This window comes from Galeopterus variegatus, unplaced genomic scaffold (assembly GCF_000696425.1).
Source record: "Galeopterus variegatus unplaced genomic scaffold, G_variegatus-3.0.2 Scaffold1101, whole genome shotgun sequence".
Lineage (NCBI taxonomy): Eukaryota > Metazoa > Chordata > Mammalia > Dermoptera > Cynocephalidae > Galeopterus > Galeopterus variegatus.
The window spans coordinates 130,375-155,606 of record NW_007727212.1 but is presented as its reverse complement, the minus strand read 5'-3'; the positions used below and the strand labels follow the sequence as shown (position 1 = coordinate 155,606).

General features: G+C 35.4%; 1 protein-coding gene across 1 annotated transcript in view; it reads right to left on the bottom strand.

Annotated features, from left to right (window-relative positions):
• NCOA3 (nuclear receptor coactivator 3) overlaps positions 1 to 25,232 on the bottom strand; it is a 198,032-nt gene that overhangs the window by 60,065 nt on the left and 112,735 nt on the right. The window contains exon 2 of the mRNA XM_008574771.1: positions 11,301 to 11,382. The gene's annotated coding sequence lies outside the window, so the exon portion shown is untranslated. The remainder of the gene's footprint in view (positions 1 to 11,300; positions 11,383 to 25,232) is intronic.

The window sequence follows — 25,232 nt, the reverse complement described above, 5'->3', positions numbered from 1 at the left end:
AGCAGTGCACTTTTTAGATCATTGAAATGATATTTAGGCCATTTATTTCATAATTAAGTTACAAAATTAAGTACTACAAAAGCTATATTATGACCAATCTGATGGTTTTTTTATGTTTATATTTGTCCACATCCAATAAAACTTGTCCTTTTTGTTAAGAATACTAAAACCTTATTTCCATCGATTTTTGCCAAAAGCCAGAAAATGGTGATTGGATGAACAAAGTAGTTTAGGTAGTTGTTGTTCATGTTAAAGACTGATCTTACAACTTTAACAGTTTTCTCTACAAATTCTGAAAGCTTCATTGTTAAAGTAAACCAGCTTATTAACCTGTGTTCTTTGACTTTAATTTACAAGTTTAACAGTTTTCTCTACAAATTCTGAAAGCTTCATTGTTAAAGTAAACCAGCTTATTAACCTGTGTTCTTTGACTTTAATTTACAAGTTTAACAGTTTTCTCTACAAATTCTGAAAGCTTCATTGTTAAAGTAAACCAGCTTATTAACCTGTGTTCTTTGACTTTAATAAAATACAACTATCAATAGGAATTTCCTTTTGAAAACATCCCCTAATATGTGACCAATGATCCAGAAGAAAACACTATCTTTTAAAGTAAACTGCTATATGATCAACATTAAATTCAAAATATTTAAGCTTTTAAAATTATAAATGCATTATTTACCTACATATAGTCATAGAAACCAGTTACCTCCACATTTTAAATATCATATCCTTTTTAAGAGTATCCTTTTTTAAGAGTAACTTTTACTCTTAAAAGTTTAAAACTAAAAAAAAAAAAAAAACAGGGCCGGGGGAGGCGGACAGTTTAAGCAATCAGATGGTGTCTCGTAAAATAACTGTGGCTTTTCCACTCATAACAGTACTACTTAATTAGACATAAATAGCAGATCCATCAAAATTATGCCTTTTTGTGGGTTTTTTGTTGTTGTTGTTGTTAATTATAAGCTTGATAGCAAACAATGATTTCTGGAAGTACAGTGCAAGACAGCCATAGGTATCTCTCAAACATTTAATGAACAAATAGTGTAGACAGGTGTGAGCATGACTCCATTCTTTAAAAAAAAAAAATTTTAAAAACGAGTCTTTTCTATGTAACTCTCTTCACACAGGAAAAAGATACACTGCTGGAATTTACTGACCCTATAATTACAGGTTGACTTTTTTTCTTCCATTTTTTTTTTTATTGTGGTAAAACATTTATAACAGGATTGCTATTTTAAGCATCTGTAAACGTACAACTGCATGGAGTTAACTACATTCACAATGCTGTGTGACTAGCTCTATCTATTTCCATAACTCTTTCATCATCCTAAACATACTCTGTACCTGTTAAGAAGTAACTTCTCATTATTCCTCCCCACCGCCACTCACACCCACTTCTAGTAACCTCTAATCTACTTCTGTCTCTGATTTTTTTTTTTTCTTTTTAGTTTATTTACAGGTTACCTTCTAAAACAAAGACTGAATAAGGTTTAAAAATAATTGAGATGAGTGCACTTAACGTTATTTTTGAAACCTAGCAATGTTTGAGATAGATAGCAAACCTTTTGAGGTCAATGTGGTGAGAAAAGTAATAATATTTTTCCACAGAGTTCCTTTATGACATCCCAGAGCTCTTTGTGGTCTTGAATACATCAGCTACATTCTTTAGCAGCTTTATTGAGATATAACTGAGATATCATGTACTTAAAGTATGTAATTGGCTTTCAGTATATTTGGAGTTGTGCAATTATCACCACAATCAATTTTAGAACATTTTCATTATCCCAAAAAGAAAGCCAATACACCCCTCACTGTCATACCCCCAATCCTACCACTCCCACCCCTCAACCTCATACACCCCACATTACCCCACCACTCTCACCACCCACTCACCCCTGCCCTTGGCAACCATTATCAACATTTTCTCTTCGTGGATTTACCTATTCTGGACATTTCATACAAATGAAATTATAAAATATTTAGTTCTTTGTGAATGGCTTCTTAGCGTAATATTTTTGGATTCATCCATGTTGCAGCATATATCAGTACTTAATTTATTTTTATTTCTGTATAATACTTAATTGTGTGGATATACCACATTTTATTTATCCATTCATCAGTTGATGAACATTTAAAAATTGTTTCTTTTGTGCCATTACAAATACTGTTGCTATGAACACTTGTGTAAAAGTTTTTGTGTAATCATATACATTCTTAAATGAGAAATCATGGGCACTAATAAATGAAAACAGATTTTGATGGTATATGCAAAGAGAACTCCAAAGTTTGCTAGTAAACAGTAAAGGAAACCATGTTCTCTTAAAACATTTCTTTGAGTGTGAGTGGATACCATATAGGGAGGTACTCCTCCCATATCCCATTGAGGAGGTCAAATGGAGAATCAGGACTTTCAGCATTGCCCAGAAGTAACGAAGCCACCCCTACTACAGTGTCATTACAGACCATGTGGGGAGCCAAAATGCCTATCTTCACTCAAAAGTAACAAGCAGCACCAGAGTCAATGGAGGCCAACTGGGGAATCTGGACTTTTACCTCTAACTGGCAGTAACAAGGTGGCAACCCTTCTTTTCTGCTGGAATGATGTGAGAGAAAGCCAATTTAAAACCAAAGTTTCAAAGAAGATCTAGAGTCTCAAAACATAATATGAAAAACTCCAGGTTTTATTTGAGAACCCCTCATGCTAAGAACCAGGTAACTCTCAAACTGAATTTAAAAACATAATCAATAGATGCTAGAATGATCTGACAAGGATTTTAAAGTAGCAATGATAAAAATGCTTCAAACAATTACAAACACACTTGAAATAAATTTAAAAAATAGAAAGCCTCAACAAAGAAACTCTCAACAAAGAAACAGAAGATATAAAAAAGGACCTAAATTTAAAAATAATAATAAAAACATTTCTTTAAACTAGAAAAATATAGTGCAATTTTAACTATGATTAATCCTAAGGGATCTAATGGAGAAAGGGGACAACATGCAAGAACAGAAGGGTAATTTATATAAGCAGAGAGATGGAAATGCTAAGAAAGAATCAAAAGGAAATGTTAGAAGTCAAAAAGACTGTAATAGAAAAGAAGAATGCCTTTGATAGGCTGAGCAGTAGACCGAACACAGCTGGGGAGGACGGGCAGGGAGGGGAATCAGTGAGCTTAAAGATATATTAATACAAACTTCCAAAACTGAAACTCAAAGAGAAAAAAGAAAGAAAAATTACAATTACAAAAAAAAATAACATACACATAATGGGAATGCAATTTATATGAAATTCTAGAAAAGGCAAAACTGTAGTAACAAAAAAGCAGAGCATCTGGAGGCCTCCTCTGGTTGTCAGGGACCAGTAGAGGGAACTGATCTCAAAGGGGCACAAAGGAACTTTAGAGGTGGTAGAAATGTCTTATATCATGATTGTAGTGAACAGTTAAATTTGCCAAAACACAATAAATTGTAAAGTTAAGGAGGGTGAATTTTATTTTATGTAAATTATGCTTTTAAAAAGTTATTTATTTAAATCAAGTTCTAGGGCTGGCCAGTTGGCTCACTTGGGAGAGTGTGGCACTGGTAACACCAAGCTCACCATTTCAGATCCCCGTACCAGCTAGCTGCCAAAAAGATAATAAAATAAATCAAGTACTTAAAAATGACGTATTGCTAATCTTGTGATAAACAATAAATCACATGAAATACAAATTAGCTAATAAAACATAGGGCTATTTTAATAAGAATTTTTTTCTAAAAAAGTACCACCACATGGAAAGTAAATTTATTATATCAGCAGTTAAAAACTATATGTTTAAACTTTAGGGCAATAAAAATATTCGATGCAACAAGAGATAATACACAAAAATGTTTATTGCAATACTGTTCACATATCAAATGCCAGATGAAACGCTAATGTTTATCAATCACAGATGTGGAAAGTAAATTCTAATAAAACCATACAAAGGACTACAATAATAGTAAAAATAAATAAACACAATATGATTGAATATTAGAAGCAATCATTAATTTTAAAAAGCAAGCACATTCATAGTCATTACATTTTTGTAAAGCTAAAAAACAAAAACTAAACATTTTTCAAGAACACATAAATATGTGCTTTTTTAAAGTTTTTAAGAGCTGGCCAGTTTGCTTGGTTGGTAGCTCAAGGGTTCAGATCCCCATACAGGCCAGCTGCCAAAAAAAAAAAGAAAAGAAAGAAAAAGTAGGGTTTAAAAAAATAAACTTTTTAAAAGGAAGTGAATTATTAACTCAAAGATAGCTGTTACTTCTGGGATAGAAGCAGGATGAGTTCAGGGAGAAACACACATGGAGCCAGTACACATAACAACATTCCCATTTTTAAGTGCAAATAGTGGGTTCAAAATGTCCTTCAAAGTACACTTAATAACTCACATATAATATATACTCATTTTTATAAAATATTAAATAATTTTAATGTTTTAAGTTTAAAAAAACGTAGGGGCAAATAATCTAACATTTGAGTTAGATATTATAAGTGCATTCCATTTATTACTCCCATTTAATCCTCATTACATCCTGTGATATGCAGAGTAGTGGGCTAGAGGCAAGTAGAGTTCAACATTATCTCTGTTTTCCTCGAGAAAACTGAGACACAGAGAGGTAAAATAACTCAACCCAAGGTCAAACATCTACTAAGTGGTGGAGCTAGAAATTAAATGGAAGTCATTCTAACTTCAGAGCCAAGCTTACAACCATTCTCACCAAAAAAATAAAACGAAAACTTAAAGCTTATGTCATGACATCAAATACCTTACTCTTTTTCTCATGGAATCTCTCTGAGTATAACCACACCATTTACAGCTCTTCTAACACTTTCAAAAGATCTGGTCTAGCTGAAGTTCCCAATAATAAATTACTGTTTTCCAGCCACACCTATAAGAAATTCCCACCAGTTTAAAAAAAAAAAAAGACAATTAGAGAAATGATGGTCCTTAAAATAATTTTAAAATCTTTATTTTACCAACACTTTCATCTCCTGATCTGATATGGTGAGTGGTGGAAAAGAGATTAGCAGTTAACTAAAAGGCTTTGTAACATCAGTCACAGGAACTTAAAGCTGGAAAGAACCTGAAATATGTAAAAGAGTGAACTGATCATTATGAAGAAACTGATGCCAAGGTGGAGACTACTACTCCCCCTAGTTTCCATGTTAGAAAACTCTGACATCCTGTTTTCTGGCTTTAAATTTGAGAGCTGTTCTATCTAGGCAGGTAATTAATATTAACAAATTTTCCTACATATGGACAATACGAGGGTATTCCAAAAAGTCTGTGGAAAAATGGAATTAACAGATAATATAAGTCTTACTATAAACTTTTTGAAGACCTCGTATAAACCTAAAAGCACTTCATTTAAATTGTTTGGTTTTTAAGTAAAAGCTGCTATACAAGATTTCAAGGAATTTGGTTCACATTTTATGTTCTTTTTGAAGTACCGTTGTATAGTTCTTACAACTCAGAATGCCATTCTTATGCCAGTAATACCTTTATTCATATCAAGATTCTCTATAAAGTTATGATAGAACTTTAGAAATTAGAATTTTAGGAAAATGATCTATAAAGGCACTTGATAATTATCCTGGTCTTGGAAATGTTTTCATTCCTTTATCCAACTATTCGGTGCTCTAATTGTAACCAAGATAACATAAAAACTGGCTTAAGAAACTTCATGAAGTAAAACCGTCAACTCCTAAGAGACTGTACTTCAAAGTGCTAATTTCCAAGACAATGAATGATATTACAGTAAAATTTCTGAGGTTAGAATTGAATTTTTCTAGGCCGGCCCGGTGGCGCACTGCTATAGTGCGCCGCTTGGGAAGCGTGGCGGCGCTCCCACCGAGGGTTTGGATCCCACATACAGACCGGTTCCCGCTCACTGGCTGAGCGAGGTGCGGGAGCAACACCGAGGGCTGCGATCCCGTTGCCGGTCCCAGTCCGGTACGGGGGCGACACTGAGGGTTGCAATCCATTGCCAGACAAGGAAAAAGACAAAAAAAAAAAAAAGAATTGAATTTTTCTGTTGAATATCCATACATATACTTTCACTGCTGGAGGAATGTCATCTAAAAAGATTAGTTCATGGTATTACTGACTTCAGGGATACTTAAATTCTTCAACTGAAAACCATTTTTCTAAGTAGAAGAATTTCAACTTTCTGCAATTTAACAATGTTTAAGTTAATTAAGTAGCATCCCCTACCATGACCCCCACTCCCACCCATAACAGCATGAACATTGAAAAGGAAAGCAACTTATTAAAAGATAAAGTTCACTCTGGAAGAAAATAATCTCAAAAGATGTATCTGAAAAGGACTTGTAACCAGAATTTATTTTAAATATATAATTCAATTAAAAAACAAGCCACTCACTAAAAAAAAGTGAGAAAAACATTTGAACAGATGCAATAAAAAATGAGACATATGAAGTTAATACGCATAACAAAACTAGGCAGCTGACAATTAGCTCCACGGGTTAGAGCACTCCCTTAGAAACCAAGGTCATGGGTTCAGATCCCCATAATGGCCAGCCAACCAAAAAAAAAAAAGGCATACAAAACTATTTGCAATATCATTAGTCATCATGGAAATGTCAATTAAAGCCACAATGTGCTACCACTAGTCCCGCATTAGAATAGCTAAAATGTAAAAAGACTGGCAATACTGAATGTGAAAAATATAGAAATCAAACTCATATATTGCAGGTGGAATATACAAAATGGTGAGGGCACTTTAGAAAAACATCACAATTCCTTACAAAAATAAGCATACACTTAAGACCCTGCAATTGCCTTCCCGGGTATTTACCCAAGAGGAAAAAAAGGGAAATCCACACAAAGACTTATTACTGTAATGTTCATAGCAGCTTTATTCATAATAGCCAAAAATCAGAAACACAAGTTGTGGTATACTCACACAATGGAACACTGCTCAAGGATAAAAAGAAACTACTAATATACACAATAGCACAGATGAATCCTTAAAAAAAGAGCCGGCCCCATGGCTCACTCAGGAGAGTGCGGCGCTCGTTGGGCCAAGGCCGCGGGTTCAGATCCCATATAGGGATGGCGAGTGCGCTCACTGGCTGAGCGTGGTGTGGACCACACCATGCCAAGGGTTGCGATCCCCTTACCAGTCTAAAAATAAATAAATAAATAATATGTGCTGGGTGAAAGAATCATTATGACTATGGGGAAATAGGCTCTCTCATAATGAGAGATGACTGCTGGTGGGAATTTGAAATGGTATAACCTCTATGGAGTATAATTTGACATTTTCCCACAAAAACAAAATATACATCTACCCTTCCACCCAGCAGTGCCATTTCCAGGAATTTTTTGTTTTGTTTTTTTTTGTTTTGTTTTGTTTTTTGTCTTTTTCCGTGTCCAGCAACGGATCACAACCCTCAGTGTTGCCCCCGTACCGGACCGGGGACCGGCAACGGGATCGCAACCCTCGGTGTTGCTCCCGCGCCTCGCTCAGCCAGTGAGCGGGAACCGGTCTGTATGTGGGATCCGAACCCTCGGGTGGGAGCGCTGCCGCGCTTCCCAAGCGGCGCACTATCCAGTGCGCCACCGGCCGGCCCCCATTTCCAGGAATTTATCCCAAAGACACACTCCAACAATATGAAAGGTTATTCATTGCGGCATTATTTTAATTACAAAATATCAGCAACAACCTAGATAATACCCAAACAAAGGAAATTGCTTGAATAAACTATGGTATGTACACCCAAAAGAACCACACATTTGTATAAAAATGAGTGAGGCAGGGCTGGGAGAATGAAAAATGAGTTACTGTTTAATGGGTACCAAGTTTCAATTTTGGAAGATAAACAGTTCTGAAGATGGAAGGTGGTGATGGTTACACAACGTCAACATACTTAATCCCACGAACTATACTTAAAAATGGTAAAGTTTTATGTTATGTAAAATTTTACCACAATTAAAATAAAAGGAATGGGAAAGATTTCTTTGGCATAATATGGCACTCTTTCCAGGAGATATCAGTAAGTGAAAAAAAAGCAAAGTACAAAAGAATATACCATGTTATGTTTTGGGTAAAAAAAAGAAAAGAAAAAGGAAACATCCACCTATCTGCTTATTTAAAAAGAAACACAAGAAGGATGAACCAGGAAACACTGAAATTGGTTACCTACCAGGTATGGGGGGAAACGGTGTGGAAGGGATACAAAGGGAATGTGTACTTTTTATATGGTTTTTAGTTTTTAAGCATGTTAATATTCTACATACTAAAAAAATAAAATGAGAAGGGGAAGGGGCATTAAAAAATATTTGAAACTCAAGCAAATAAATGAATCTAATTTCATTTTAAATTAATACCATAACTAGATTATACAGAAAGTAAAGTGGGACAGAAAAGCAGGGAGGGGAGGAAGCCTAGAAAAGGGAAGAAGGGAGGAAGGGAGGGAGGGGAGACGGAGAGAGAAGGAGGGGAGATTGAAACGGAAGGAGGGAAAAGGGACAATCCAAGTAATTTAAGAACACAATTTTAACTATTTACTCTCAGTCTTGGAAGGATGGGGGAGGGATTTACAAATTCTCCATTCATTTTAAGTCTGTTTACTATAGTGTTTGTTTGTTTGTTTTAGCAGCTGGCTTGTACAGGGATCCAGGGATTCAAATCCTTAACCTTGGTGTTATATATAAAACACTATGCTCTAACCAACCAGCTAACCGGCCAGCCCCTGTTAATTGTGTTAAATGGACAAAACAATTCTGAAATTATTTTAGATGAATTGTAGGGTTGGGAAAATGAGTAAATGTACTAATGTTGCTGAGAGCCAGGGTTCTTACAGCATAAGAAGGGACATAAAATTATGAAATGGTACAAAGAAAGAACCCTGTAGACATGGAGTCAAGTTGGACAAATTGATATAAATTCATGATTTCTAAAATATGTATATGCATGTTTCTATGAACATGTGTATATGTTCAAGTATATATTTGAGGGGTCTACAAAAATTTCGTGGAAAGATTCATATTATCTTTTAATTAAATTTTCCACAAACTTTTTGAAGTACCCTTGTATGTAGGTATGTGTGTATATGTGTATAAACACGCATATAATTCCTAGTTCTATAATAAAAGTTCCAAGATGAGAAGACAACCCAGGAGCAATGAGGACACCTACCATCCAGGGATTCTTAGTCTCTAATACTATTCCCCACAAGGACACAGGAGCATAATTAAAAGAGCTTCACCAAGCAAACCTAGGACAATTCGAGCTCCAAAATATGTAATGAATTATAAACCATTCGTAAACAGGAGTTCACGAGTCCATACCAATAGATAGGGCTCTTGACTACAGAGTAATGCCAAGAACTGACTGGTAAATGTGAAAGGAATACTGGAATGAGGAAATAACCATTTTGCAACAATCACAGTAGAAAACTGGATCAAACAAGAATCATCAACAAATGTTAAATCTAGGGGAAACTATGATGAGAATCAGAATACCCGCATTGCCTCCCACAGACTATCATTGCTTGCTAGAGAGAGAAAGGAAAAAAAACAAAAACAAAAAAACTATACAGTGGAGAAATCTGGCAAAACTTTGACTAAGTGATCAAAATTAACACCACAATGAAGGACAGAAGGGCTTCATGTGCCTTCAGAAGTTGTAAATCTTTCTCTGGGTATCACATCACCTACGTACTAATCCAGCCAAGAATACATAACCTCAACTTAATCATAAGGAAACTTCAGACAAACATAAAACGAAAAACATTCTATTAAAAGGGGTGAAGGGGATGGGAGAAGTTGTATTCTTCAAAAATGGCAATGTCATAAAAGATAAAGAAAGGCTGTGGAAATATCCCAGGCAAAAGGAGGCAAAAGAGAAATGGTAGCTAAAAGTAATGCCTAACCCCAGACTGGATTCTATACAGGAAGCAAGGAAAATGATATAAAAGACTTTATTAGGTCAACTGATAAAATAGGAATGAGGACAACAGATTTATATCAATGTCCATTTTTGAAGTCATTAACCATAAATACGATGGTTATATAAGAGAATGACCCTATTCTTAGGAAATACAATAGTAGTATTAGGGAAAAGAAGCACAACATATGCAACCCTAAAATAGTTCAGAAAAGTGTGTGTGTGTGTGTGTGTGTGTGTGTGTGTATTTATGTATGCAGAGAAAGAGTAGGAGCACACAAATACAAATAGTAAATAAAGCAAGTGGGTGAATCTGCATAAAGGATATCTAGATGTTCTTCATATTCTATTTTTGTAACTTTTGTAAATGTAAAATTATTTCCAAATAAAAATTTGTTTAAAAAATAAAAACTATGGAGCTAGTTCTCTGTTATGTTCAGAACAGAATGGGCATATGTCATAATTACATGAGATATTTTATAGTGAAATCACAAGAACTAAGGCTGTTGGCTTAGATAGCTCTCCAGATAAAGGACCATTTCAAATGCCAGAAAAGAGAGTTTGTACTTTTTTTCTTTAGGCCAGGGAAAGGTAGCACAAAGCTTAGAGCACACTGAGGCTTGGCTAAAGGGATATATTTAAGAAAACCTTCTAGGAAAATTACAAGTGGCTTGAAACAGTAGATAAGGAAGCAGTAAAGGGACTTAGACAAATACAAGCATAAAATTACAGGGTCTTGGCCTAGGAAGCTAAAATTAGAAAGAGAAAGTGGAACAAAAGCAGGAGACGTGAAAAAAGAAACCCAGATAAGGCCTGTTTGCTAAATGTACCAAAGGTGGGGTGGGATCCAAAGACACCCAGATTTCAAGCCTAGCTAACCAAGAGAATGATGGTATTACTAACAGAAAGAAATGGTCTAACTAAGCAAAACAAAATTTCTTTGCTATCAGGCAATTTTTTTTATTCTCATTTTTCCTATTTCAATAGGAAAAATGCAATATTAATTTTTTTTTAAAAATGGGTTAACACAGGTTGTTAGGGGTTAACATAGTAAACACAGGTTGGATTAAATGCCATTACAATATTCACACGTAAGGAAAAGGAGGGATGGGAGTTTGCTCTCTTTCCCCCAAAAGTATGTTTGTGTAAGTATATACACATATACAAATACACATATAAGTACAAGTGTATTCACTCAAGTATTCCAAACCCATGCATTCAACTAATATTGCTAAAGAGAAAAACATGAAGTATAAATCAAGTTTAAATTCAATTGTAAATTAGAGAAGAGAGTGTATCTTCATAAGATTGAGGTCAAAATATCACAAAGGATCAAGTTAAAGTAAAACAATTACCTGGCTAACCAGTCAAATGATGTTCAACTAGTAGTTTATTTTTATTGGTCTCTGAGTCCACTGTTCATCAAGTATTTTGATCCTGAGGACAAAAAAAAAAAAAAAAAAAAAAAAAAAAAAGGAGGGTGTTGAATTTTAAAGCCTTTTTTTTTTCTCTTCAATAAAAGCATTATTATTAGTCACACACAAATTAACTCTTCCCATCTTTCCCTTTCCAGGACATATGAAACAAACACACAAAAGCTATCAAGTACAATGCCTCTTCCTAGGAATTTAAGCAGATGCCTTATTTTGCCATATATCACTACTCCTGCTTTAAAAGTCAGGCATGGCATATATAATACACTCTTGTCACAATTTGTGCACGTGGATAATGCAAAGTAAGGGTGGAAGAGACCAGCTCCAAGTCTTGAAAAGTGATCAAAACAGACAGGTACTCTGAACCTGTGGATGTCTTCACCTGTCCAAAATGAATGCTCAGAGAACAATTAAAGACAACATTAATACCCTGCAGAAGCTAAAGCTTAAATACCCTAGTCCAAAAACGATCGAGGGGTGGAGGTAGGTATGGATGGATAAAGCAAGCAAGCAACGAGGAAAAAGGCCCGGAGGTTTTCTTGCCCTCTATTAAAAGGGTGCATTTGGGTCACTAAAAAGAAGTATTTTAAAACCGGGAAATGAGAGGCAATTCTTCAAAATAATCTGCAATAAAATACATGAACATATGAACAGCAGACTTTTGCATGTGAAGAAATGGGGAGCAGGTTCTAGTGGAACAAAGTGAGCCAATAAAAACATTTACCTCACCTTATCAATTTCTAAATGTAATAATAAAGCCATAATCTGATTGCTGCTAATTCTACTGATATCTACATCAAGACAACAACCGTAACTATGCCCTAAAGTTAATAGCATTCATGCTAAAATTTGGCAGGTATGCTGGGAAGAGAGGGAAAAAAGTAATATATTCACAAGTTCCAAGTAACAAACATATCACAGCCATGGCCAGTCTACATGGAGTATACAGGGGACAGCCAACCACAATGTAGCTCCATGATGTGATGGGTCTGTTGCACTTTTTAAACGCACATCATATGTGGTTCACAAAGGGAAAAGAGAAAAATCCAGGTAGTGGTATCAGTGCCATGCAATTAACAGTTGTAAAAAGAGCTGATATATCCACTAAAATGCCTATTTATTATCACGTCTCCAGCTTACAATTGAGATATGTGCCAAAAGTAAGCTGGTTGTATTTAGAACCTGGAATACATCTTCTAATCTACAATAATACAACTAGTTATTGGCATATTATTAAAGAGTGGAAGCTTTGGAGTCAACCAGTTATAGACTCAGCTACCAGCTCTTTCACTTACTCCAGCCTTGGTCAACTTAAGACTTCTTCAGGCCTTAGATTTCTTATTTTAAAATGGAGATCACACTTACAGGTTTTTGTGAGTATCAAGTGAAAATGTACAAATTATTTATTAGTACCCAGCACACATAAGCTCAATAAATAAGGTATCATCCGCCAAATGAAAGACTAGTTGACACATAATATAACTTGAGAATTTCCAAGCACACTGAAATTAAAAAATACAAAAAAACACAATCATTAGTTTTTGTTTTTAAGTGAATTTCATTCATGCATTTTAACTTGAATTTTTATACTACCCAATTTAATTAGAAAAAGATGAAGAGGGGAAAAGGTAGGCAGAACTTCAGTTAAGAACTTCCAAGATTTTCTGATCTGGTTTTAAATCAGGTTTCACTTTAGAAATGGTTACTTTGTTGTTGTTTCTATTATGGGGGGTCGGGGGTAAAGGGAGGGCTGTGGGGTAGGTTTAGCACCTAAGAAACAAGAGGCGTAAGGCAAAGAAATGAATTTGAATTAGAAAGTACCTAGTAGGGCCGGCCCGGTGGCGCACTGCTACAGTGCGCCGCTTGGGAGCGTGGCGGCGCTCCCACCGAGGGTTCGGATCCCACATACAGACCGGCCGCTCACTGGCTGAGCGAGGTGCGGGCGCAACACCAAGGGTTACAATCCCGTTGCCGGTCCAGGTCCGGTACGGGTGCAACACTGAGGGTTGTGATCCGTTGCCGGTCACGAAAAAAAACAAAAAGGAAAAAAAAAAAAAAAAGAAAGTACCTAGTATAGTAACAACTGACCCAGGAAACAAGTACTGTTACCTAGTGTGAAAGGTTGGTGAGAGAGCCTATATTAATAGTCAAGTATTGTACTGGTGGTTTTCGTACTCCTTTCTCAAAGGAATGTTGACTCCACCGATCTGCACCCCTTGGACCCAAAGACACATCATCTACAAAATTCTCCCCTCCCAGGAAGTTTATAGCTGGACTGGAGAGGTTCCCAAATGGTCACAGATCAATGATTGGCTTGTCTACCAGGAACCTGGAAGGGGGTATAGTCTAAAAAGTACTATATACCAGGAACCTGTAAAATATGGAACTGTTAGGAAAACTGCTGATGAATTAAATTTGTCTGGAACCAAGATTCTACAAAGGCAACAATCCCAGCAGGTTTCTTAGGACAGTATTTTTTACCTTTATCAAAAATAAGTTTATTCTTACTTCTTTTCATGATTTGGACTTTAGTCCAAATACAAAAACCAAATCACAATGACATAACTGAATATATTTTCCAAAAATATTAGATATCTAAGAAGATGAGGGGAAAACATTAATTTTTCTACTAGAATTAATAGAAAGATTATTGGTAAGATTTACGTTATCAAAACCTGCATCACCAGGGCTAATGCGGGGGGGGGGGGGGGGGGATCGAACTGAACTCTGTTAACAGCAACCCGGAGAAGATGTGCCTCCAGGCCAGAACAAAGAATCAAACTGGGGGAGGGGAATTGATAGAGAGGAAAATCCAAACTATATAATGCTGATGCTTAGAAACACCAAGACAAAAAGCAGCCACTGAATATTATGAACATGTTTTTCTTTTGTTGTTGAACATGGAAAGGGACAAGAACTCTACTATTAATCACATTAAACTCATTGTTCTTTCCAAGCTGCTGTTGGCATTGCTCCCAGGGACTCCCTTCTCACTTCCCTAAAATCGTAGAGAGATGGGGAATCACTGCCTTTGGGAAAAGCCAGCTGTTGCCCACTAATCTTCAAAGCATTACAGGATAACTTGGTTCATCAATTAAATTCCAGGTTACTTTAAGGTTGCATAATATTGGTGTTAAATTTAACACTCTTTTGCAGTTGGAATTATTTATCGAGTGATCAACATATCCTTTGTCAAAATTTTAACAAGATTTCACTTGCAAAAATCAATTGCAACCAATCTGTAGCTATACTGAAAAAGAACAAATGTAAAATTAAAATCATATGAAAATTTGAAATTATATTTTAAAAGGTGCTACTTTTAGAGCTGTATACATTTAACTCAGCAAAAAAATTTTTTTACTACTTATTACTTAGTCCATTATTATGTGTTCAAGTTAGTATGTAAAAATGTATTTGATACCCAGGAGAATATTGATAAGACACTGATTACAATCTTTTTCAAATACCATAATCTTTTTGATGGGGGAGAAGAATATTATTTAAAATTACATCATAAACATGTCTAGTAGAACAAGGACTGGATTTTTAAAAAACTGACATGTATTGTACCTCTTATCCTATGATCTATACACTAGAAAGGATCAAGCTGCCTTGTAATAATTTATTCTAGTCATTTAATAAATTATAATAAATGTTTAGTTCTATATGGAATCAAAATTTAAATGATGCAGGAAAAACAGAAGCCTTGGCTTCAGAAAACCTAGGTTTTATAAAAGTCCAGCTTCTTGATGTAACCTTATGCAAAACATTTAATTCAACTAAATGCTTGCTGTGTATCTATCAGATGCCAGGTACCGCACTGGCACTTGGAAATATAAGCAAATCATGGTTCCTGCCATTAATTAATTAGAAGAAGAGAAGAGAAGAGGTATAAAGAGCCAGTAAAGTTCCTGAAATTAAAACTATGTTCATTCAGTAAGCATTTGTTGAATGTCAATGTGCCAGACTGACAGCCACCAAGGATAAAAGAAAAAACCAAAAGTGAAGACATAGAGTCCTATGATACTATTAGCCAAAAGACTAGAGAAAAACTGCTCTGCCTTTTTCATAGGATTGTTGTGGTAACTGTACAGCACTATTTAGATGTGAAAGCAAGACAAATCCAAAGCCATTTATTTCAGGGAAAAAAGGTGGGGAGGTAGTGAGATTCATGAAATTAGCATGTACAATTTCTGCAATTACTGTCCAGAGTTATCATAACCAAAACTCCATTTGAGTTTCTTTATAATAAAAGGCAAAGGAGAAAAACTTTTGGAAAATGTTGATGATTTGTGTAAAAATTACATGGGACATAGGAAATATAAATGGGGTGTTGTAAGGATAGCTGAAAATGAAAGCTATTTTTAACTCAACATATCAAGGAAATTGTGTCATACACCTTGCTTACACAACGATACTCTCCACTAATGAACAATAGCACTGAAGTATTTTTTTTTTTAATTCCCTCGAGATTAAGAAGAAAACTAAAAAATCCATTTGCCAGACCAGTTAATTTACAGGCCCCATATCTTTAGCTGAGTTGAAGTTAGTAATGATATGGTTACCAAAATAGGCATGCAAGCTACCCACTTGCTGCTGCTTGTTCTGCCTCCCTCTCCCCCCTCTCTTGGAAAAACTGCATGCAGTGCTGCACGATCACACAAAATAAATACAGGAAAAGGGTGGAAGGGTTGGGTGGGGAGGTGAGCAAAGCTCTTTGGGCTCCACCAGTGCAAGGCGTTCCACAAGAATTGCTACAGGGTCAAAAGTTTACAGTGGTTTCAATTTCACCTTTTAGCAGCCAATCAGGAAACAGAGACTGCATGCTGACCCCTCAGGCTGCAAATGAACATTAACTCATTGGCTACCAGGACTGCATATATTCCTTTTATTATACGGCTTTCCTTTTTCCTTTTATTAAGGAGAGAAAGGGATGGAGAAGGCAAAGAACATCTTAAGTTCAAGTTGACAATTTTACTTAAGACCATGTATTTTAAACAGTTTGGGGAGAAAAATGATCCAGTAATTTTCATTTTTCTCCTTGAAAGGAGAGTTTCTTTATCCTGCAGAATCTAACAAACCAATCATTAATGCTAGTATCAAGACAAAGAATGAATTTAGGCAGGTTAAATAGACAGATTGAAGCTGCAAATCTAAGAATAATTTACAATATGATAAAAGATAACACTGGTTGTGTTTCCAGTAAATGCTTTAAAAATAACTCAGATAATGAGGACATTTAACTAAAGTATTTATCTACACCCCAATTTCTTTATTTGCAGATTCTCCACCCTCTCACCAAATCATTAATATGAACATACAAGGTGCCTATCCATTTCATTCTGTGGATCTACGGAAATGCAGGTAGAGCTAAGGTTTAAGTTTTCTTTTCCTGTATTTCTCCTCTCCAAACACTATAGTAACCAGGAGTAATCCTCTATAGAATAAATTCAGGAGTGAAACTTTTGGCAATAGATATGACTGTTCCCTAATTAATTTATGTAAATTGCCTCCAAATGCAGAAATCAATAAGCTAACCCATTAAATAATACTTTCAATATTCTATATTTAACACTGAGCAAGGCTAAAATGAAGACGTCTACTATATACACCTTAACTGTACTACATTTAAAAACTAGATTTCTGGCCGGCCCGGTGGCGCACTGGATAGTGCGCCGCTTGGGAAGCGCGGCGGCGCTCCCGCCTGAGGGTTCGGATCCCACATACAGACTGGTTCCCACTCACTGGCTGAGCGAGGCGCGGGGGCAGCGCCGAGGGTTGCAATCCCGTTGCCGGTCCCCGGTCCGGTACGGGGGCAACACTGAGGGTTGTGATCCGTTGCCGGACACGGAAAAAGACAAAAAAGACAAAAAATAAAAATAAAAATAAAATAAAAATAAAAACTAGATTTCTTTGAAGCACTACAGAGTAAAAGCAAAACATTTTGCTCTCCTATCAAAATGATCAGTTAAATCCTAAATAAGCAGATAGTGAATTTATAGTTAGCAGTATTTCTTTTACTGATACAATAGGTAGTTAAATTTTAACAGTCTTATTGACTTAAATTTAAGCTTATATTTAGAAGCCCCTGTAGGCACCACTACTGCCTAAGAAAATGATTTCATGTAGGATATTAGTTTTTATCCAAAGGAAGGTAAAACACCACTGTCATTTCTGAAAACCCAAAAGTAACCAACATACAAAAGTGCTTTACTAAACAAAGGGTCCAAAATAACTTCAAAACATATAAAGTCTGAACAGCAATTTAATGTCTGTTGTTAAGATAGTAAATAAACTTATGCTGATACAGTTTTTTAATTTAGTGTTAAAACAAGTAATTTTCTAGTAACAACTCCCAATCCTTTATGATTTAAGTTTATACATATTTGGCAATTAAAAGCCTATAAGTTTAAAATAGACTTAGTTTCTTTTTAATATGGCTTACAGAAGCTTTATATGTATTTAAATTAAAGCAGTCTTCGGTATATCTTCTTTTTACAAGATGGCCTCATCTTGAAAGAAAATGGATGCGATAAAATTTTACATCAAGTCAGCATGTTAGCGAGAAGCTTTTTTGTGTGTTCTGAATTTGATTAATACAAGCCAAGGTCACTTCCTGAAAGATGCCTACCACTGCAGCTGCAGGCAAACTAGGCTCTCATGTAAGGCTGGGGGAAGGGAACGGGTGATGGCATTCATTAACACTCAGATGGGATTTCACTCCACCAGCAGATTTGGGGGGTGGGAGGGGAATCTCAGACTTCCTGATATATTAAGATTAAAATATTTCCATTCCTTAATATTTAAAAACAAATTTAATTCAATATATAACGCTCACATCAAAATTACATCAAAGATACCCTCACTGCTACCATGTATAAAAACATTTTACTTAATACTATGTAAAATCAGTTAATGCCAGACATTGAAGTAAATTTAGCATTCAACACAACGCAAACTACAACCTGTACTTGCTATGCAAAGCTCCCACGAAGGTAGATAGAAGCCCTTGAAGAAAACAGAATCAGATTCAAATTTCTTTTATCTAAATAAAACCAAGGGTGGCCTAAAAGTCAAGAAGGCAGAAATATAAAATACAAAAGACTATATCAGAAAGTATTTGATAAAGTTTTGTTCTGAAATTCAACTTAATTTCATCTTACCAACATTAATACATATTATTCTGTGCTCAAAAAAAAATCAAAATATGTATTATCAGCAACTAGAACAAATCCTCTCCCTGAACAATTTATTGAGCAGTTACTATGCATAGCTAGAAAACTAAACTAAATACTTTGTACTCTCTGTCATTCTTTACACATTTCAACTAATTGGATAAAATATTAGGTAAGAGTCAGGAAATCTATACGCTCCTTATAATTTTCTATATGTAACCTTGGATAAATTAGATTTTGTGTGCCTCATTTTTCCTACCTATCTAATGGGGGTTATCACTTGAACCATGATATTCCACAGAGACATATTATCAGCAAAGCACCTTTTTTAATGGTTGTATAATAAACACAAAACCTGGCCTTCTGTTATCTTTTCAGCATGTTCACAAGGCATTATTTATATTTTCTACATAAATTGAGAATATAATTTTGACCCTCCCTTGTCCTCTCCACCCTTTTTCTGATTGAAGCTTGGTTCACTAACTTCAAAAAAAAAAAAAATTAAACAAATGATGTTAGATGCTCACAGTCAAATTGATAGGCTTGAGTTTTGGGGGGGGAGGGGGTTCTTAAGTCTTTTACCTTTCAATGACTGGCAGGAAATGACTGCTATTTAATGGGCACAGAGCTTTCTGTATATGCAAAGGACTTTTTAACTCAATTTGAAAGAAAGAAGGCAACCAAGTAAAAACATACTGTGACAAGACCCTAAATTGAGAGACCTTAATCCCTGGGTATGGCTAAGAAAGACACCCAGTTCAACAAGATCTGGTCGCATGCCTCTGAAATGGGACAAATCCAAAAGACGGACAAAGGGTAAATTAAATTAGTTATTCATACTTCCTTTTCCCAAGATGCCTTGTTGAGCAGTGTAGGAAGATGAATTTTTCTTCAATCTCTCCTGGCCTGTATTTTCTTTTTTTCCACCATGGGAATTATTCCAAACATAATACAGAACAAATCACAGAGTTAAGTAGCAGTAGCTAGCTAGCTTCTTGCCATAGACCAGGATAAAGGAAGTGCAATCATTTCCTCACATCTCCAACTAAGTCATTCTTCTCCCCCTCACTTTATGCAAGTACCCAGTGCATTCCACACTTGGCAAGCAAGATAAACTAAACTGGGGCCACAGCAGCTTGATGCCTGGTCTTCTTCCTGGACCAGTTCAGCTTCTGCGCCAAAAATAAAAACTGAAAAAAAATATTGACTATAAAAGAAGAGCAAAAAAAAATAGTGGCCTACACACCTCCCCGCTCTGCCAGAGTGGGTTTAAAAGGGAAAAAAAAGACATTCAAATATTTCCTATGGCATCAAACTAGATAGGTTGCCTATCCCACAAACTGAAAATTTGTGTTTAAGAAAATGCAAAGTACTATACCATGTAAACTGTTATTACTACTCAGTAACCATGTATGTCATATGCTTACTCTTTTAAAAGCACATTAGTGTAATAACACCAAAGGCAAGGGTTCAAATCCCCGTAGCGCCCAGCCGCAATCAATCAATAAAGCACATTAGACTATAAACCTCAACCGTACCTCTCAAGTGAAAAGGCTAATTAATACTTTGTCATTACAGTACCTGGCTCATAGTAACAATAAGTGTAAGCCACCCATTCATTTCACAAATGTTTACTGAAAGTATACTATATTCTACACTATTGCTATTCGAGATTGTGTAGAAAAGTAAACAAGACACAAGGCCCTCATAGAAGTCCCTAGTCCCTGGGCATGGCAAAAGAAAGTGCTCAGTGGAGTTCAAAAAGACCTAATTACATGCTCCTGAGATGGGATAAACCCTAAAGATGAACAAAGGATAAAATCAAAACAACAAATAGAGATTTCCACAGAAAGTGATAAGTGCCATAAAGGAAATAAACAGGGTGATATTATATAGAAAGGGTGAGAGGGTAGGGAGAAGAAAGTAATTTCAAGTCAGAGAAGGGTTCTCTGAGGATGCAACATTTAATCTGACAGCTAAAAGGAACCAACCATGTATAGTTTTCCAGACAGATGGCACTGTATATAATAATTAATTTCATTATCTATTAGTGTTTATCTATCTTATTACCATCAATAATAATGATTATTAAGTACAATTGCGCCAACCTTCTTCCCACTTCCAGTCTGGCACCCAGACTGTAGACATATAGGAACCTGAAAATTATGTGCTTACATAATCTGCCTAAAAGTAATGTGCTTCACTTTTTTTTTTTTTTTAAAAAAGATGACCGGTAAAGGGCCGGCCCGTGTCTCACTGGGGAGAGTGTGGTGCTGATAACACCAAGGCCGCAGGTTCGGATCCCATATAGGGATGGCCGGTTCGCTCACTGGCTGAGCGTGGTGCTGACAACACCAAGTCAAGAGTTAAGATCCCCTTACCGGTCATCTTTTAAAAAAAAAAAAAAAAAAAAGATGACCGGTCTTAACCCTTGACTTTGTGTTGTCAGCACCACTCTCCCAAGTGAGCCACGGGCCAGCCATAATGTGCTTCACTTTAAAACTTAAGCTTCATAAAGTCAATAAAAGAATCATACTTAAAGCCGGTATATAACATATCTTTCTAGGAAGTATCAGAACAAGTTAGTAGATAGCCACTGGAGTACTGCTAAAAGGGAAGAGATTCAAATTCCAGCTTTCCTAATTACTAGCTATGAACCCCACCTCCTCCTCAGTTTCTTCCTCTATAAAATAAGAATAGCATCTCTTCTGCTACCTGTTTCAAACAGGCAGTTATGAAGTCTGAATGACTAAGGCCCTCACTACCATCAAAACTGCCTCTAGATCAGCAAAAGCCATGTCTCTGGGTGAAGAAAAACATACAGCCCATCCATTCTTTAAGAGATTCCCAGGGCCTCTCTCTTGAGTGTATCTGTCTTATTTAAACCCAGCTTATTAGAATTGTGTGTATCTGGTTTCCCAACCTGACAACAAACAAGGAGGAAGAAACTATCAGAAGCAATGAAATATTGACAACAGCAAGAAAGTACAGCTGATTGCCTGGCAAACAACTGTGAAAGAAAATAGAAAAAAATAACAAATACAAAAACTCTTAAAATTACAGAGATCTAGACTAAGAGTCATTCAGCCTATAAAGAAATAATCCTGTTTAACTCAGGAGGTACAAGAGGTGTTACCCACAGTAGAAAAAAAGTAATAATAATGTTCCTCATGTCCTGAATCAAAAAAGATTAAAAATACTTAGTGCACTGCTTTAAACGAGGAAGTTCGAATACACTGAAGAATGTCCATCTCTGAGGATTTAATTTTTTTAACACACACAAAAAAAAAAGTAGGAAAAGACAACCTAATAGAAAAAATGAGCAAAGAATCAGACTAGGAAATTCACAGTAGTACAAATGACCAATAAACACATGTAAATATGCACAACTGAGGGTTAGAGAAATGTAAAATAAACAATGAAAGAAAATGGTGCCAGTGGCAAAAATTAGTAATTTTAAATGCTTGTAACCTTTAGGCTTAACGTCTATGGCTAAGAATATAGTACAAGTACATCACCATATAAAAGATAAATAATAACAACATTTGATATAACATCCTACATAAGAACAAAGTAAGGGAGGGGATATAAATCAATCACTAGGGGAATATAAAATCTAGCTTGATGCAAGCTCTTTGAGGTGAGAAGTTCTAGTTTGTTTTGTTTGCTGAGCACATTTCCAGTAACTGGCACATGACAGGTACTCTACACCTATTTGCTAAATTAATGTATAAATGGTTAAACAAAGGGCATCTAACAATAGAATATTATATAACCACTGAAAAGAATGCAGATTTCCATATACAGGGTACTTCAAAAAGCTCATAGAAAGATTTGTACTTTTAATTCTATTTTTCTACAAACTTTTTGAAGTGCCCTTGTATAATCACTTAAAAAGATTTTCATGAAATAACAAAAAAAAACTTGCAAGCAACATGATTGTATTGTGTCTACATAGAACATATCTACATAGACATATCTGCTAATACTTGAGAAAAACAGAGAACGTTGTATACAATTTAGATAAGCAACTGAACTGAGGAAATACTGTAATTAATGTACTTTTTAAAAAATTTTTAGAGCAATTTTAGATTAGCAAAATTGAGAGGATGGCACAGATAGCCCATATAATCCCTAGCCCCACACATGCATATCCTCCCCCATTATCAACAGACAATGTTCTACCAGAGTAGAACATTTGTGACAACTGATGAACCTATACTGACACATGATCATCACCAAAATTACTGTAATTTTTTTTACAGCAGTAAGATTACAAATAACTTTGTGTGAGCAGTATTTTTAAATAAAAAATTTAAAGACAATGCCACCAAAACTTTTTTAAAGGTACAAAATGCTAAACTTCTTAATGCAATATAAAAAGAACAGATTAGGAAAACAATTAATAACATCCATTTGTAAGAGTTTAAAAATCTTTCATCTAGAATCTACTTCCAGGAATCTAATTAAAAGGAATTATTAGAAATGCAGACAGAAGTTGTGGTACCAAAAGCCCACATAAACATTACTTTTAATAATCATAAAATGGAAGTAGCCTTTAAAAGATTATTAAAAGTTCTGCACAATTACGTGTTAAAGAAAGATCAAGAAACATATAGAAAATATACACAAAGGAGAGAGAGGAAAAATTTAGGAAATGCACCAAAATGTTTTGTGGGGTTTTTTTGGTGGGGGGCTGGCCTATACAGGGATCTGAGACATGTACATTGCAATCCAAATAACCATCAATTGGTGAATAGATAAACACACTGTGCTCCGCAAAATGTTAATCCCCAAGATTACTAGTACTTTTTCCCACTTTGAAATTGCCACAAATTTTCCAAAATTAGCTGGTTACACTTCTATAATACCAAATTAATAAAGAGGATGTATCAAGGTTGAGACTTTATATATAAACATTCCTAAACTTTTTTACACTTGAAATACAAAATCCTAACTCCTTACCTAAGCTAGATCTCAAATCCAATTTCTGGCCCTTGTTTACCAACAAATCTTTAAAAAAAGAAAGAAATCAAGACAGATGGCAAATAAGCATATGAAAAGATGCTCCACACATCGTAAGTCATCACAGAAACACAAATTGAAACAATAAGATACTTACTCCTACATAGCCATTAGAATGGCCAAAATCCAGAATACTGATAACAACAAATACTGGAGAAGACATGCATCAACGGAAACTCTCACGCATTACTGGTGGGAAAGCAAAATGGTATAGCCACTTTGGAAAACAGTTTGACGGTTTCTTTTCTTTTCTTTTTTTTTGGGGGGGGGGGGGCGGGGGGCAGCTGGCCCATACAGGGATCCGAACCCTTGACCTTGGCATTACAAGACTGCTCTTTAACAGAATGAATGAATCAGCCCATCCCTGGCAGTTTCTTACAAAACTAAACATAGTCTTACCATACGATCCAGCAACTGCACTCTCAAAGGAAATAAAAACTTATATCCACACAAAAACTTGCACACCAATATTTACATCTTTAATTTACAATTACCAAAACTTGGAAGCAACCAACATGTCCTTCAGTAGGTGAATGGATAAATAAATTGTGGTATGTCCAGAAAATGGAATATTATTAGCACTACAAAGAAATATGCTATCAAGCCATAAAAAGACGTGAAGGAAGCTTAAAAGCATACTACTAAGCAAAATAAGCTAATCTGAAAAGGCTCTACAGCTCCAACTATATGACATTCTAGAAAAAGCAAAACTACGGAGATAGTAAAAAGATCAGTGGTTGCCACGGGGTTTGGGGAAAGGGATGAGTAGGTGGAGCACGGAGGATTTTAAGACAGTGAAACTACTCTACATGCATGATACTACCCACAGAATGTACAGCATTCTATGAATTATCCTTAATTTAAACTATGAACTTTGAGTGATAATGAAATGTTGGTGTATGTTCATCAACTTTAATAAACGCATTACTCTGGTAGGGAATGTCGATAATGGGGGAGAATATGCACATGTAGGAAATCTTTGTACCTTCCTCTCAATCTTGCTGTGAAACTAAAATGTTCTAAAAAGTAAAGTCTATTTTAAAAAATCAAAATAAGCCACAGACTGGGAGAAAAATATTTGCAAAACACATACCTGATAAAAGACTTATATCCAAAATATTCAAAAAATTCAAATAACAGGAAACAATAATAATCAACACAAGAAAACAACCGACTTAAAATGGGGAAAAGATCTATACGCCTCACCAAAGAAGATACACAAATGGCAAATAAGCATATGAAAAGATGCTGAACAATATATGTCAATAGGTAATTGCAAATTAATAATGTAATACTACTAAACACCTATTAGAATGGCTAAAATCTAAAAAAAACTGACAAACAAAATGCTGGTAAGGATGAAGGGGAACAAGAACTCTCTCATCCATTATTGGTGAGAATGCAAAATGGTGCAGCCACTTTCAAACACAGTTTAGCATATTCTCACAAAACTAAAGTCATACCATATGATCCAGTATTACCTATACTAATCACATAAGTATTTACCCAACTGAGTTGAAAACATGTCTACACAAAAACCTATACACGATTTATAGCAGCTTTACTTATAATCACCCCAAAACTGGAAGCAACCAAGATGTCCTTCAATACGTGAATGGATGAACTGCGGTACATCCATACAATGGAATATTAT